General features: G+C 40.7%; 1 long non-coding RNA gene across 4 annotated transcripts in view; it reads right to left on the bottom strand.

Moving 5' to 3' along the window:
- The window catches only part of LOC137638274 (uncharacterized), a 5,548-nt gene extending 1,149 nt beyond the window's left edge, over window positions 1-4,399 (bottom strand). Inside the window, exons 1-4 of one of the 4 annotated variants that reach the window (XR_011043983.1) lie at window positions 4,360-4,399; window positions 2,060-2,148; window positions 536-1,669; window positions 1-484 (exon numbers count right to left, since the gene is read on the bottom strand). The exon at window positions 1-484 is cut by the window's left edge and continues 1,149 nt beyond it. This is a non-coding gene — a long non-coding RNA (uncharacterized lncRNA). Of the gene's footprint in view, window positions 1,670-2,059; window positions 2,149-4,163; window positions 4,323-4,359 lie in introns of those variants that run through there. The other 3 variants (XR_011043982.1, XR_011043980.1, XR_011043981.1) reach the window with 3 other exon arrangements.
- Between the last annotated feature and the right edge of the window lie 13,843 nt (window positions 4,400-18,242).

Here is an 18,242-nt window from a genome sequence, read left to right on the forward strand (position 1 = left end):
CTAGGCACCTGTAACATTTGCCATAGTAAACTGAAACTGAAACAAGCCACCTTTTAACATTTGCCAGATTAAACTGCAACTGGAACTCAAACTAGGCACCTGTAACATTTGCCATAGTAAACAGCAACTGAAACTAGGCACATTCAACATTTGCCAGATTAAACTGCAACTGGAACTCTAACTAGGCATCTTTAACATTTGCCATAGTAAACTGAAACTAGGCACATTCAACATTTGCCAGATTAAACTGCAACTGGAACTCACACTAGGCACCTTTAACATTTGCCATAGTAAACTGAAACTGGGCACATTCAACATTTGCCAGATTAAACTGCAACTGGAACTCAAACTAGGCACCTTTAACATTTGCCATAGTAAACTGAAACAAGCCACCTTTTAACATTTGCCAGATTAAACTGCAACTGGAACTCAAACTAGGCACCTGTAACCTTTGCCAAAGTAAACTGAAACTGAAACTAGCCACCTTTTAACATTTGCCAGATTAAACTACAACTGGAACTCTGAAACTAGGCACCTTTTAACATTTGCCAAGATTAAACTGCAACTGAAACTAGGCACATTCAACATTTTCCAGATTAAACTGCAACTGGAACTCAAACTAGGCACCTTTTAACATTTGCCAAGATTAAGATTAAACTGCAACTAGGCACATTGAACATTTGCCAGTTTAAACTGCAACTGAAACTAGGCACTTTTTAACATTTGCCAGATTAAACTGTATCTGATACTAGGCACCTTAATCATTTGCCAGATTAAACTGAAACTAAGCCCCTTTTAACATTTGCCAGATTAAACTGCAACTGAAACTAGGCACCTTTATCATTTGCCAGATTAAACTGGAACTGAAACTAGGCACCTTTTAACATTTGCCAGATTAAACTGCAACTGAAACTAGGCACCTTTATAATTTGCCAGATTAAACTGGAACTGAAACTAGGCACCTTTTAACATTTGCCAGATTAAACTGCAACTGGAACTCAAATTAGGCACCTGTAACCTTTGCCATAGTAAACTGAAACTGAAACTAGCCACCTTTTAACATTTGCCAGATTAAACTACAACTGGAACTCTGAAACTAGGCACCTTTTAACATTTGCCAAGATTAAACTGCAACTAAAACTAGGCACATTCAACATTTTCCAGATTAAACTGCAACTGAAACTAGGCACCTTTATCATTTGCCAGATTAAACTAGAACTGAAACTAGGCACCTTTTAACATTTGCCAGATTAAACTGAAACTGAAACTAAGCACCTTTTAACATTTGCCAGATTAAACTGCAACTGAAACTAGGCACCTTTATCATTTGGAACTGAAACTAGCCATCTTTATCATTTGCCAGATTAAACTGGAACTGAAACTAGCCACCTTTTAACATTTGCCAGATTAACCTGAAACTGAAACTAGGCACCTTTAACATTTGCAGAGTTAAAAGCTTCAATAACCAGCTTGGCAAGTCAACACTCTGCAGTGTTTGGTAGGCCCAGTGCCTCCTAACGAAAGATTTCACAGATGTTGACTTGAAGTTGCTATATTTGATGTTTGTCGTGAAAGGTTTTCACAGGAGTTTGACTCTGAAAAACTTCCATTTATCCAGAGGCTAAACAAAAATTCCAGGCTGGTAGCTCTGCTCCACACCAGACACCACCTGGAAGAAATTTAAAGTTTTAATATCTCCAAGAAACTTACTTTAACAGGAACTTAAAGGGTTAGCGAATAAAAATTCTAAATATTTAAACTTCAATGTAATATATATTAAAACTAAAAGGTCGTACAAATAAAAAAAATTCAATAGTTAGCCTGAACTTCAGTGATGTATATTAAAAACTAAAATGTAAAAATAAAGGCATTTCAAAAGTTACTGAACTTCAATGAACTTTTTATCAAAAGAACTAGAAGGTCATACGATTAAAAATTTAATAATTATTACTGAACTTAAATGAACTAAGTCGGCAAAGCATAAAATTCAGTATAATATAAGGAATACAAATCCAAAATAGAGACACGTGAGCAAAAGCAAGAATTTTTTAATACTTACAATGATTATGGAGAAAGCTGTCCAAGATAAGTTCTCAAAGAGTTTCAAATAAATGTCCAAATCAACACCAAACTGAGGACCACCAGCACCTGAGAATATGGAAAAGATTTTAGGTTGCAGTGGTGAAGGTGTGTCAGATCTATGAATTTAAAAAAGAATATTAAAAAGTTAAAAAAAATTCTTAAACCAGTGATACACAAACTACAGTAAACAAATTTCTGGGAACTCTTTAGTCTTTAGCAACTTGCTAACTTTCATTTTATGTCTGTGCTTAGCATTATGATAAATTTGCAAGTAAATAGCTAGAGAAAGAATGCATGAATAAGCATTACAAAGCATGACAAAATATGACAAAGAAGGCACGACGTGGCATGACACACAGGCACTTTCTTCCTGGCATAGTTTCTTATTTTTGTTGACGCTGAACATCTTAAAATTTCAAATTCTCGAACTCATGATACGAACGAACAACCTGGTTATAATTTTCGTAATCACTGTTTGATATGATGCTAAAATCCACAGTAGTGCTCAAAGTTATCGGCTAATAGTAGAACTCTATACACTACAGCCTCTTTAACAGACCACATTGAGGATAAATTTTCTCCTAAATTCTACAGATATTAATTTTTAAATTAAAAGTAGCCCAAACCACACTTCAGCTCTGATTAATACCGAACTATTCACCTTTAAATCTATCTTAATTTTGTGTACTTGAATGTTTAACACTTAAAAATAGTTATTTAATTATACCTGTGTGAAAACAATCAGTCCTCATTACCTTCATGTAACCAACTGAAATTATGATAATTTACATATGTTTGTTGCTCTAAAATCTAAGTTAGATTTTCACTAAGACTCTTAATCTCATTAAACGCACCAAAACTAATTGCCATTTCTATTTGCTAATTCGGTGCTTTAAAGGAATTGAAGGTTTAAAATTAACAAGAGTAAATTCTACATACAAATTAATTTAGATAACACCTAGGCAAATTGATTTCCCACATCTCTAACTTTGCAACTGCATTCTATATAATAAGATATTTATTTAGATAATATATGAAATATAAGCTTTCAACTAGGCTCCATAACGCCACAGAAGAGTTGGAAGACCCAGGCCTACATGGCTGAGGACTGAAGCGTGAAGTGAGACTAGAGAAATATCGAATTAAAGGGTCAAGATATTAAGATCAGTGGCGAAATCTAACCGAGGCCATTTACGTCAATAGGAGATTATGAAGATTAAACTAATCATAAGTAAAAATAGTTTTTAAAAGAATCTTGAATGAACACTAAAGACTTTTTATCAATTTTTTAAACAGTTTTAAATAGAGTTTCACAGTATATTCTAGTAGCGAAATTTAGGAAATTATTTCAAAGTTATAAAACTATACACAAAACTACGGAATTTTAATAAAATTATCCGTAAAATTACTGTTCTCAACCATATATCAGTAAAATACAGGCGACCGTAACTTTACTTAGTTACCTTAGAGTTGGTGAGAGTAATACAACTCCTTAACGTCAATCTATCCATTTATAAAACCAAATAGCAGGCAATATTTATGCCAGCGTTTTTAGTCTTTACGGGAAATTATGAAATTTAGAATGATCACACACTGACTTAAACTTATTAAATCAATGTAACGTTGCATGACTATAGTCAATTATTTTTAGCGAGGCAGATTTTCACGGACTCGCAGGGGTGCCCTTTTAGCTCTAAAAAGTTTCCTGTTCACTGATTGGTTGGACAAGATAATTTAGCCAATTTGATAGTAGAAAACTTATGAGCTAAAAGGGCAACGAGGCGAGTCAGTGCAAATGTAACTTATTAAAAAAAATGATTACACTAATCCTTTATACTATGCATTAAAGCCATTCACACTGGCGAATAAATAAGGATAAAGCACTTAATAATCTTGACATATCTGAATAACTTGGTATAGCACTGATAATCCACTAACACTATGTTAGCATAATCAACACTAGGAGATACACAGTAAAATATACTTGGATTTCATTGCACTGTTCGAATCACTGCTTACATACACAAAGGCTAACTTGCCTCCCATAATTAAAACCAAAATTAAAGGGAGAATGTTCTAACTTGGGAGTTTAAGCGAAGCTGTTTAAGATTTGTACCGTACAAAGTTGCAACTCCTTTTCAAAACCTTCCAATAATGGAATCCAGTGTCCTTAACCACAGTAGTATTAATATCAAATTTAATAACGTAAAGGATTAATCGACTTTTTTTATAACCCAAAATATGACACCACCACAAAAATGAAACCTTTTTACTCACCAACATAAAATTTTGAAGGCACTCCACCACCACTGACAAAATACACTGAATTTCACGGAAAAAATTCCTTAGTCTTCCTTCAACACTGACAGAACAAGGATAAAAAAATCCGAAACAGATATCTAGAACTGTTACTTCCACTTTAGTGTCCTAGATTTGAAAGTGTCTCCATCTACTGCTTAGTTTCCGAACTACTGGTCTCCTTGATAATTTACTAGGTTATCTTTCAGTTAACCGAATAAAAAGTTAATATTTTCTCTCATTTGTGATGAAAAGAACTGCAGTTATAGGCAATTATATTTATTATGTAGTTTGGACTTATGATTCACATACTTATAAAAATTTGCAGGAATGAACCGGTATTTTCATGAAATTTGTAACTTTTTGAGATCTTTTGATGTCACCTTTAAAGAAAATACTGAAAAAAAAACAAATATTTCTATAGAATTACTATTTAAAAAAAAAACTTAATGAGAGAGAGAGAGAGAGAGAGAGAGAGAGAGAGAGAGAGAGAGAGAGAGAGAGAGAGAGAGAGAGAGAGAGAGAGAGAATGGATTGTGTGCTGTATGTAGATGGGTTGACAAGTTGCTGAAGATCTTCGTGTGAAAGTTAATATTGTGGAAGTTTTCTGCACCTACATCATCATCCACTGCCTACTAACACTAACACTCGTGATTTTAATCAATGTAAATATCAACCACAATGGCATTTAATACCGAATTCTACCTTTGGGAATGTATAACCACAGGCAATTCACTCATGATAAATGCTTCTGGCTGGGGCAAGAATTCGAACCTATGCAATGAGCCCAAACATTGCCTAAGGGATGACTTTACCAATCAAGTAGGCATTGGTTTTGCTAAGGGCGTAGGTTCGAATCCTTGCCCAGCCAGAAGCATTTATAAAGGAACTCCCAGTGATATATATATATATATATATATATATATATATATATATATATATATATATATATATATATATATATATATATATATATATATATATACATATATATATAATAAAAGAACAACAAATGAAATAATCAAATCATTTAATGTAGAACCTAACTTCACAAGACACTATCTGCTTTCGACCAAATTCCTTCACTGATATTTCGAAATGATACGAGATAGGAGAGGATAACGCTGATAAGGATTACCCTGATAAGGATTTCAAGGATTACTCTGCGGACAGATGATGCTCTTTCATCTCCGACAAGTCCTGGTCTCAGGAGATGAGCAGAGGAGATTAATGGGTCATCTCTCAAATTTTGATTCATTTCTCGGAAATTCTAAAATTCGCGCTGACCGTATAAGGCGAATGTGGCCAGTTCTAAATTTTGGTTTAGAATATCTAAAAAATAGTATATTGTGATGGCCTGGTGGTAGCGTCCTTGCCTGATGATCGTCAGACTGGGGTTCGAGTCCTGCTCACAATCGTTAGTTCCTTTGTTCGCTGTAACCTCACCATTCTTGTGAGCTAGGGATGGAAGGTTTGGGGAGCCTATAGGTCTATCTTCTGAGTCATCAGCAGCCATTGCCTAGCCCTCCTTGGTCCTTGTTTGGGTGGAGAGGAGGTTTGGGTGCTAATCATATGTAATATGGTCAGCCTCTAGGAGTGGTTCTTAACCTTTTTCATCCCATGACCCCCCGAGACTAATCAGAGTATTATTATGACCCCCTATAATAGATTTGGAAATAATGAACCTTGTCAAAGGGTCAAGTAAAAATATTACAGGAAGACCATGGTTTACTCCTATACAATTTTATTGGAAACACCACAGAACAAAAACCTTGAAAAATTCCACTTTCCTAGCCTCTACAAATTCCATAAAATTATAAACTCCAAAGAACTATTCAACATCATACAAAATGGTTTACTCCTATACAATTTCATTAATGAAACAAGGTGAGGATAATGTAAATTTCGTTCACCTTGCAGCCCTCCCACCCATGGCCGCTGACCAATGGCAGGGTGTCAGAGATATCACGTTATTCACGTCACGTATCACGTGACTTGGAGGAGTATCCGATTGAGCTATAATGGAATTTAACGCTATTTTGGTAACACTGGCTATGGTTAATGTGCAGCAGACCACCCAACTTGTGACCAGTGTTGTACTCATCAAACTGATAAAAGCCCTACTGGCTATTTCAAATACGTGTATAATGTATATGAAAAATAAATTTTTCTCCAGAACCCTTTGTGACCCCTTAAGAAATCCCAAACGACCCCCAGGTTAAGAACCACTGCTCTAGGGCATTGTCCTGCTTGATAGGGCAATGTCACTGCCCCTTGCTTTTGCCATTCATGAGCAGTCTTTAAAAACCTTTAAACCTTTAATGGAAGTTTTAAACTAAATTAATTCATTTTGTGAAGAATTTTCTTCACTACTCTTCTTCTTCATAGTTCATACGTAGACTTTGTTATTGTTCGTGACGTCACGGCAGGGAAAAATGTGAGTAATGTGTCTTTCTTAAGCGAGTGTCCCAAGATTAATACTTTTGTGTTTTTTGTATACATTATTCTACCGTAAGTATTTAGGTACAGTATTTTAAATCTCTTAATTACAACTCAAGTCTGCTAGTCTAGGAGGTATGGTTGTCCACACACGTAAGCCCGACTTGCTAAATTACCTTTTAGTTTCCTTTTTATTCTGTATGCCAGTTGTTTAGAATTAGGATTATCTTTGCCCCCTGGAGTTGCAAGATTTCTCCTTGTATTCTAAATAAGTGTGTTGCTTGAAATTCACAAGGCACAAGGTTTTTGAGCCTGTCCTAAATGAGAGTTGGCACCTCAAGATCGTAGGCCCACGCACCAAGATACGCTTTTTTTTGGGAAGGAAGGAGGATGCAGCTGACCTGAACTCGACCTCACAAACATACAGGCCACGGTACGAAACGGAGCTGCCCAGTCAGGCTCCAATGTCAACCTCGTGCTCCCACTCTCCATCACTAGCCTGTCCCCTTACACAATAACTAACCAAGAATACGTAGAGGTCAAGCAGATGACCAGTGTTAGTGCATAGCTGCTAATTCTACAGCACGTCGGTTCCAGTCTTGGGGGCTAGTTGGAGAACTTGGAGGGGGCCGTTGACTCTGCAAATTAAGTGCTGTAGGCCTAGTGAGCAAACTGAAGACCGCCACATTTAGGACACGGGCGCCCACAACAGGAAAAAAAAAATCTTGTGAGTTCAACTAATGGCCATTCCCCCTTTAGATAAGTTTCAATTTCTCATAAGTTAAGTTTAGGTATTATTTTGGCATTACATCTTTCGGGCTGCGTGCATGGAAATTAATGTATTCATATTTTTTTGATCTTGGTAATTGCTTGAGGTCACTGACCACATGTTGGGACCTCACAGCATCCTACCGCACAAATTGTTGATCAGAATTTTTTGACTCTTATTTATTCTGTTTGAGGTTTAATCCACAAGTTAATTCCGTTTAACGTTTTCAATTTTTTTGTGTTGTAAATTCACTTATTCATTTTATCATATGTAAAACTTATAATTGAGTTACTGATATTTTTTCCAATTTTTAATTTTGTTGTGTTAAAATCATTGAGTTATTTCCATCCCTTTTTTCTGTAATAAAGCATTTGGAATAGATTACACATTTTGGTATCCTTAACCGCATATGAATTTTACCCATTTATGCTATGGGACGGGTCAGAAGTACCCAAGGTGTTGAGAGTAACCTACTCAGACAGAGGTAAGTTGGTATCGGCGAGTGTACGCTCTTTAACTTAGTGCTTTGAAGGTGAAGATCCCCATTTAACTTTACTTTATACTTTTATACTCCACTGTTCCCCCCTATTTTATTGTCTAATTGCATTAACGTAAGATACCTGTACAGCATCTCACTGGGGTCACTGGGACGGAGTCGAAACAGAGCCTTAGAGTGAGATGACTCTAGCCCTGACAAAGCTAGAGTAGGCCATAAATTATTTCCAAATTAACGTGTGGAGTTCTCCGGCCTCTGGACAGTAAAATTGCCTCCTTTTGTATTTAAGAGTGAAAGGTTAGTGAACTATGGCAGTAAAGTATTAGCAGGGCGTTTGTGTCCCGAGAGTAAGTGCTCATTATCCTCCCCTGTTGAGCTTTGGGCAATTGCCGTAGGGAGACTTTCCTGGACTAAGTTCCCACTCAACCATTCAGATAAAAATTCTCCACACGAGTGGTCCTTCGAACCGGATCTCTCACCTTTGACTTTTGGGTAATTAAATTAACGTAACCTAGCTTGATTAAGCAATAAATACCTCGCTATACCACACTTACCCACATGCACCAGCCACATTGTAGAAAGTGTAATGCCCAGACTTGAGTTGGAACGAGAGAAGAGTTTTGTAATTTTATAGTATTTGACACACGCTTAAGGAAGACAGTGTAACCAGGTTTATTTATGAGTTCTGAGACGACAGAACTATATATGTTCAGGTCATCGATTTAGGTTGCATGCTGCATGTTTTACTATTAACTTGCGAAGTTCTATGCCCGTCGGTTCATATGATCTGTTCACCTAATTTTGGCATTTAACCAGAAAGTTCCGAGACACTGGAACTATGGTATATCACTTTCGTTGTTTAGACTTCATTGTTTACTGCTCCAGGCGAGCACCGTTCATTTTGCTCTGTTCGACTTAATTTGCCAATCTACTTTTTTCCATAATTTTGTACCTCGGTTTACCATCCTTTGTGCAAGTGCTGTAATTTTCTTACTAACCCCTCTTGTAAGCTTAACCCCGTGTCCTTGGTCACAGAACTTTTAGCGCGATATTGCTAAGTCTACAATTTCACGTAGTCACTTAAAAATTTGTTAAAGGTCGTCTTACCCATGTGTAGCGTATCTTAGTTTACTTGTGATTACCACTTGACAAGTGCATCAATAATTTTACCCTTAACCTTAGTGTAATTTTGCACTTTTGTCCTTTTTGTGAGAAACTTTTATGTTTAACCTCTGTGTGAGGAAAGCTTTATGTAATGTCCTCTGTTGTGAGTGAGATTTAGTTATCCTTTGCATGAGGTAATTTCAAGTTTAGCCTTAGCGCGAGTGGTGTTTAAATTGTTTTGCGATTTCCATGTGCTACTAGTCACATTGAGTAATTTTTTGCGACTATCTAAGTTCTATTTACTTTTGTCATTTTGGTGCTAGCCTATACTGTATAGTTGTAAATTGTCATTGCCACTTACTACACTTTTTCATTGTGCATTTAACCAATCCATGGTCACTTCTTGTGCACACATAGCCGCACAAGTTTCCCAAACCTTTCGAGTAGGGTGAGTTTCCATTCCTCAGACATACCCATAAATCTTAAGAATTTATTTAACTTTGAATTTGCAAACTCCGCACATCCAAGGGTTTCATCCAAAATGTCTTTACAAATTCTTAATCTCGGTAACCCTCCACAACCTCAGGCTGAAGCTCTCAGCTTGGAGGAACTTAACTCACGGCTTGAGCAACAGGAGGTCGATTTCAAATTTCTATGTGAGGACGCAGATCTGGCCCTCCATAGCCTAAGTTCAGTAGATCTTTCACGCATGTTGTCCCCTGGGTTGGATCACTTTAGCGTTCACATCGGAGGCATCAGGGACAAACTCAATGAATACAAACAGTTTTGGCGGTCTCATTATAAACATCCAACCGTGGTGGCGAATTACCCAATGCTGGTTGACTGTGCAAAACGAATTGAAACGGCCTTCAGTAGCATTGTGTTCCATAAGTCCACTGGCAACCAAGCCCAGAATCAAACACCTGGCGCAAACCCGCAGACTATTTATGTGTCCGTTGCCTCTGAGCCTGATCCCCCCATTTTTGAAGGTCGTAGGGAACGTTGGACGGGTTGGTGGAGCCTTTTCCGTCAAACCATACACGAATCTGCCAAATATTCCCCAGCGGATAAGTACAAGATCCTTCTACGGTGCCTAAGAGGACCAGCCCGGTGTCTTGCTGGAAACAGGATCTGGACAGAGGGTTTGTACGAGAGGACCATCGCTAACCTCGTCCAGGAGTACGAATCCCCTGATCTTGACCGTCATTTGCTGCGTAAGAAGCTCTTTAGTATGAGCCCCCCAGCGGATGATGGCCCTGACCTCAGACGGTTTCTGATGGAGTGGAACAATGCTGAGGAAGAATACGTGCAAGTGACCAAAGCCCCCTTGTCCGAAGATCTGTTGGAGCATGCCATCCTGAGTAAGCTAAACCCCGCTCTCTTGGAGACAGTTTATCGCCGTTATAATAGTACATCCGTGTCCTTGCAAGAGTTGAAGGATGGACTATACAAACATGCACGCACAAAGGAGCTAGCCAAACTGTTGACGGAGCCAAGCAAAGACCGGCTTCCTGTTAAACCTTCTAACTCTGGAGTAAACGGCAATTCAATTACAAAATTGGCTAAGCCCTTCCATAGAGCAACCAGTGATGCCCTTAAGCCGAAGACACCATCCACACCAACCCAAAACCCAGCAAAACCCACTCAGAAGCGTGCACCGGAGCCGGCCAGAGCTCTCCCACCAACAGGTAACCCTGTTCGGTACAATTGTGTTTTCTGTGACCACAATGGTCACTCATCAACAAAATGCCCCCGGTTCCCCGATTCAAATAGTCGAATAACGCGGTTGAACCAACTAGGCTGTTGCACTAAATGTTTTTCGACGCAACATGTTACCCGTGATTGCACCGCCCATGTTACATGCCAGAACTGCCAACGTGGCCACAAATTGCCTCTCTGCCCTAACATCTTGACCGTGGGTCACCAACCTGATGGGCCAAGAACAGACCCACCTTCTGTTCAACTTAATCAGATAGCCTCGAGTGAGACTGAGCAAACCAACCAGGCGAACGAAATAAACCCTGCTGTTCTACCCACCTTCACTGGCGATCTAATTAATGGAAAACTTAAACACACCACCCGAGTTTTCCTGGATTGTGGTGCCCAACGCACGTTTGTTCATCCCAACGTAGTCAAGTCACTGAACCTTGCTCCTGTCGGAAAAATCGTGTTCCGACTCAACTCGTTCAACATGGACGAACCACCTCAGTGTTCAGACTTGGTGCAGTTCAATTTGAAAATTGGTCGCCGCAAGCATAAGGTCGTTGCCATTGTCAACCCGAACGTGGGGAAGAACATAAGGACGCCTGGATATACCCATGCAGTTCGCACTCTAGAGGCTAGTGGTCTACGTCTTGCAGACAGGCAGCCAGATGACAATGCCACTGGCATAGAGATCATCCTCGGAGCCGATTACCTTCCCCGACTCCTGAAACGCACTCACAACATCAAGGGTGTCAACTTGTTCAGTACACCAGGTGGATATGTGGTTTGGGGAGAGCTGCCAGATTGGTCACGAGAAGGGACAGAACCCCCAGAGGTTGATAGTCTGTCGCTCACACTAAACCGCATCAGCGTAACAGACCCTGTGGGAGTAGAGCCCCCCGTCGAGAATCTTTGGAAACTCGATGCTGTGGGCATAAGCAATGAACCCTTCAGCCATCTTGAGGCACAGGCCGTTGATCTCTTCAAGCGTACTACACGGTACGCAAACGGAAGATACACAGTGCAACTACCCTTCAAGAGTGATAGCCGACCAGAGATAAATTTTGGTAGGGCTTTTGCCCAGCTGATGTCCCTTAAAAAATGTAAGGACCCTCAGTTATTCATCAAGTACCAAGCCATCCTTGACGAGTACATAAAGGAGGGCTTTATCGAGCCGGTCGAGCTAGAACCTCATAATGACGGACAAATGCACTACCTACCCCATCATCCTGTCCTCAAAAATTCCACCTCCACACCAATGCGCATAGTATTCAATGCCTCGGCTAAATCGGGACCAAATTCAAGGTCTCTAAATGAATCCTTGTACACCGGCCCAAACTTGGCCTCAAAAATTCAGTCCATGATCCTCCGGTTTAGGGAAAAGCCATTTGGTTTGACGGCAGACATCTCTAATGCTTTCCTGCGGATTGAGATCGCTCAGGAACACCGTGATTACTGTTGGTTTCTTTTCTTTAAGGACTCCAGTATGTCCGAAGTTGTTGCGTACCGCTTCAAAGTGGTCCTGTTTGGGGCCACCTCGAGCCCATATTTGCTCAACCAGACAATCCAACACCACCTGGATGCTCAAACGAGTAGTCTTGCCTCACAGCTTAAAACAAGCTTCTACGTTGACAACTTTCAACGTTGCTACGACTCGCCCACAGACATCCTTAGCGAAAGACAGTCCATAGAAAAAATTATGCTGGAAGCCAACATGCCCCTTGCCAAATGGACCACTAATGCCCCCATCTCGGGAGACTTCACCGAAATGGGCCCCCAAGATTACCTCGGTCTGGACTGGAACACCGCGGATGACACATTAGCTGTCAAGCTCCCCCCAGGACTGATGTTAGAGGACTACTCACACGTCAACACCAAGAGGAAGGTTGTCTCTCTGTTTTCTTCCATCTACGACCCTATTGGCCTGATCTCGCCGGTCACTATCCTCGGCAAGCTCTTCATTCAGAAACTCTGGATGATGGATCAGAGTTGGGATTCCCGCCTTAGCGAAGAATTGATCTGCGAGCTCGGTGCCATTCTTAAAAAAATACAAGGGTCTCGAGAACATTAAGGTGCCACGAAATGCACATCAGGGTCACCAGGCTGCATTACATGTGTTTGCAGATGCCTCCAAGCAAGCCTTTGGAGTGGCTTGCTACGTGATCACAATTGAAGGTAAATGCCAGCTCCTCACAGCCAAGGCACGAGTTACCCCTAAACGTATGCTGGAATTGGACGAGAGTCAGTCCATTCCCAAGCTTGAGTTGACCGCACTCCTGTTTGGATGCCGACTAGCCCAGTATCTGATAGAATTACATCCAGAAACATACGTCTCTACGACAGTGTGGTCCGATGCCTCCACGGCCCTGCAGTGGGTACACAGCCGGCAGAGCACGTCCCCATATGTTCTCAATAGGGTTGAGGAGATAAACCGTATAAGGTTGAACTGTCGGTTGCTTCTCAAGCATGTCCCCACGTCCTGCAATCCCGCGGACCTGGCGTTGCGGGGAGTAGCCGCCAAAGTCGTCCTCAAGTCCAACTTATGGCTTCATGGACCAGCCTGGCTGATCGACGTCTCAGCTTACCCAGACCAAAGCAGATTCCCTACTGAATGGGAGATAAAAGCTTGTCCCATCAGACTTTTGCCACCGCAAACTCAAAGATTTGCTCATTTCTCATCTCTTGATGAGGCAGTTAGGAGCTATGCAGCCTTGCTGCGCCTGACGAGCGGATGGGCCGAGCACAAATTCCCCCATTTAGTCCAAAGGTTCCCACGAAGACCACTTACCGCCATCATTCGTGTGTCACAGGCGGCCAGTTACCCCCAAATATTACGACAATTGCAAGGTAAACCCGCCTTGTTGACGTCCGATGAACGAGCCTTTATCGGACAACGGAATCCCTATATTGACAATAACGGTGTTCTAAGAGGTCGATCCCGCCTCAGTGATGCACCCCCGGAGTCCGGCTACATGGACCCCATTCTCCTAGAGTCCCACTGTGCTCTCTGGAAACTTATTGTTGAGCATTGGCATGAAGTGCTGCTGCACTGTAACACCTCCACTCTTCTTGTCCACTTGCGCAAGGAATTTTGGGTTCCCCAAATGCGCCAGCAAGTAAAGAAGATTCTCAAACGGTGCATACATTGCAAAAGAGTACAAGGCCAGCCGTACCCAACCCCACCGTTAGCTCCAGTCCACCCTAACCGCCTCAATGCTGAGGTCCCTTTCAGAGTAACTGGACTGGACTACACTGGCAGCTTCAAGGTACATCATTCACATGTGGACATGGTGTACGTACTGCTGTTTACCTGCGCTGCCACGCGGGCAGTAGCTTTAGAAACTACTACTTCCTTGACAGTTGTGGAACTAGTCCAAGCGATACGAAGGTTCGCTGCCCGATTTGGGATGCCACAGTGCCTTGTGTCTGACAATGCCTCAACCTTTCAAGCTGGTCAGACACTCTTGACAGAACTCATGCAACACCCTGTTATCGACGGGTTCAAACGGGCCCACAACCTCACTTGGAAGTTCATCACTCCTCGAGCCCCGTGGCAAGGAGGGTTTTACGAGCGCTTGATTGGGTTTACCATACTCAACTTGCGCAAAGCCACGTACCGTTGCCACCCTACGTATGATGAGTTTGTGACCTTGGTCCGAGAAGTAGAATGTGTGGTGAATGATCGGCCTCTAACATATCTGGATGCTGACGACCCCACTGATACGCCTTTGACCCCAAGCCACCTACTCTATGGTCGAACCCTCTCATTAGCACCTCAAGTCCACCTGGCTGACTTGACTGATCCTACTTTTTGAGAAGGGGACATCCTCCGCAAAGATTACCAGAAGCTGACCAACATGCTGCAAACATTCCTGAAGAGGTGGAAGTACGACTATGTCAGTTCCCTTCGAGAACGACACCAGAAGTCTAGTCGCCTCCACCCGAACATCCCTAGAGTTGGAGATTTATGCTTGTTGATTCTGGACGAGGTCAATCGAGAGGAGTACCCTTTGACCCGTATACTCGAAGTATACCCAGGTCGAGATGGCCACATCAGAACAGTCAAGGTCCGCTCCGCAAATGGAGAGTATGTACGTCCAGTCAACCGACTCATACCTTTGGAGGTTAACGAAAATGGCCAAACACTATCCGAACCAAGTGAGGAGGAACCTCCTAACACCCCTCCCCTCGAAAATCTCGACAGTCCTCCTAGAGACCAACTGGCCGAGAGAAATGATGAGACCACAGCCGAAGCTAGGTCTCCTGTAGTCATTGCGGCACCCCGCCACGACAGACCTACACGGGCCTCTGCTGAACGTGCACGAGCCCTATTCCAGGAGATCTTGTAGTAGCTTTACATAGTCTTCATCAACCATGTGAAGGACTGCTGAAGTTTTTGATTTGTCCTTCCCTCCACTCTTATCTTGCAGTTGTAGTTACCCTTTTTGTACTAAGTCATAGTTAACTCCGTTTTACTTCCGCCTGTAATCGTACCACTTTTGTTTGACCCTCGCTTGTAAATCGTACTTCGCACTCATCTTGTACGCGGTTGCGGTTCAACTTAATGCCAATTGCTGACATAGCATAGCGCAACTAGTCACATTCATTCTTTATTCATTTAGTATACTCATCTCATATACTAACACCTAATCCACATTGCATTAGTCTACACTAACCCTTCTCCTTTTCCTCCCTTTATCCCCAGGGTGTGAAGAATTTTCTTCACTACTCTTCTTCTTCATAGTTCATACGTAGACTTTGTTATTGTTCGTGACGTCACGGCAGGGAAAAATGTGAGTAATGTGTCTTTCTTAAGCGAGTGTCCCAAGATTAATACTTTTGTGTTTTTTGTATACATTATTCTACAGTAAGTATTTAGGTACAGTATTTTAAATCTCTTAATTACAACTCAAGTCTGCTAGTCTAGGAGGTATGGTTGTCCACACACGTAAGCCCGACTTGCTAAATTACCTTTTAGTTTCCTTTTTATTCTGTATGCCAGTTGTTTAGAATTAGGATTATCTTTGCCCCCTGGAGTTGCAAGATTTCTCCTTGTATTCTAAATAAGTGTGTTGCTTGAAATTCACAAGGCACAAGGTTTTTTAGCCTGTCCTAAATGAGAGTTGGCACCTCAAGATCGTAGGCCCACGCACCAAGATACGCTTTTTTTGGGGGGAAGGAAGGAGGACGCAGCTGACCTGAACTCGACCTCACAAACATACAGGCCACGGTACGAAACGGAGCTGCCCAGTCAGGCTCCAATGTCAACCTCGTGCTCCCACTCTCCATCACTAGCCTGTCCCCTTACACAATAACTAACCAAGAATACGTAGAGGTCAAGCAGATGACCAGTGTTAGTGCATAGCTGCTAATTCTACAGCACGTCGGTTCCAGTCTTGGGGGCTAGTTGGAGAACTTGGAGGGGGCCGTTGACTCTGCAAATTAAGTGCTGTAGGCCTAGTGAGCAAACTGAAGACCGCCACATTTAGGACACAGGCGCCCACAACAGGAAAAAAAAAATCTTGTGAGTTCAACTAATGGCCATTCCCCCTTTAGATAAGTTTCAATTTCTCATAAGTTAAGTTTAGGTATTATTTTGGCATTACATCTTTCGGGCTGCGTGCATGGAAATTAATGTATTCATATTTTTTTGATCTTGGTAATTGCTTGAGGTCACTGACCACATGTTGGGACCTCACAGCATCCTACCGCACAAATTGTTGATCAGAATTTTTTGACTCTTATTTATTCTGTTTGAGGTTTAATCCACAAGTTAATTCCGTTTAACGTTTTCAATTTTTTTGTGTTGTAAATTCACTTATTCATTTTATCATATGTAAAACTTATAATTGAGTTACTGATATTTTTTCCAATTTTTAATTTTGTTGTGTTAAAATCATCGAGTTATTTCCATCCCTTTTTTCTGTAATAAATCATTTGGAATAGATTACACATTTTGGTATCCTTAACCGCATATGAATTTTACCCATTTATGCTATGGGACGGGTCAGAAGTACCCAAGGTGTTGAGAGTAACCTACTCAGACAGAGGTAAGTTGGTATCGGCGAGTGTACGCTCTTTAACTTAGTGCTTTGAAGGTGAAGATCCCTATTTAACTTTACTTTATACTTTTATACTCCACTGTTCCCCCCTATTTTATTGTCTAATTGCATTAACGTAAGATACCTGTACAGCATCTCACTGGGGTCACTGGGACGGAGTCGAAACAGAGCCTTAGAGTGAGATGACTCTAGCCCTGACAAAACTAGAGTAGGCCATAAATTATTTCCAAATTAACGTGTGGAGTTCTCCGGCCTCTGGACAGTAAAATTGCCTCCTTTTGTATTTAAGGGTGAAAGGTTAGTGAACTATGGCAGTAAAGTATTAGCAGGGCGTTTGTGTCCCGAGAGTAAGTGCTCATTATCCTCCCCTGTTGAGCTTTGGGTAATTGCCGTAGGGAGACTTTCCTGGACTAAGTTCCCACTCAACCATTCAGATAAAAATTCTCCACACATTCATAATAATTCTTATCGTTTATATATTATTGATGAATAAATATTTAAACTCTTTATATAGAAAAATCATACTTTTAGAGTACAATTACAATTAATGACACTAGAGTTGGAAGACTCAGGCCTACATGGCTGAGGATTATGAAGCCCGAAGTTGGAGATGAAGAATGGAGAAGTATTGAATTAAAAGCGCAAGATAGAGACGACTGGGGAAATCTAACCGAGGCCCTTTGTGTCAATAGGCGTGGGAGAAGGAACTGATATATTATTATTATTATTATTATTATTATTATTATTATTATTATTATTATTATTATTATTATTGACGCAAATTAAAAAAGTTACTTGTCAATCTTATTAACAAAACACAAACTTGGCGGTGCTACTATAGCGTGAGGTTTACCACACTATAGCGTGAGGTCTACCTCCCGTTAGTACTATAGCGTGAGGTCTACTGCTGAATTATTCGTCCTTCATAGATAAAACACATTTCATACATTTGTTTAAGCAATAAACACTTAACTTAATAGATAATTGGATTTCTAATTATTTTCAAAAAAAAGGAATAAAGGTAAAAATAAACATGTTATCATATATTTCCATACATTTATTCTAGCGATACACTCTTCGTACATCAAACATGTTATCATATATTTTCATACATTTATTCTAGCGATACACACTTCGTACATTATCTAAGAATGACACAAATAGATCTGCATCTTCAACTGTATCCAAGAGATTGTACTCTCTTAAAAAGGCGAGTGCTGCTTCTGTCAGAATGACTCTTCTATAAAACTCCTTCAACAACATTTTTAGTCCCCTCAATCGATGCTAT

This window comes from Palaemon carinicauda, chromosome 3, assembly GCF_036898095.1.
Source record: "Palaemon carinicauda isolate YSFRI2023 chromosome 3, ASM3689809v2, whole genome shotgun sequence".
In the NCBI taxonomy this organism is placed as follows: Eukaryota; Metazoa; Arthropoda; class Malacostraca; order Decapoda; family Palaemonidae; genus Palaemon; species Palaemon carinicauda.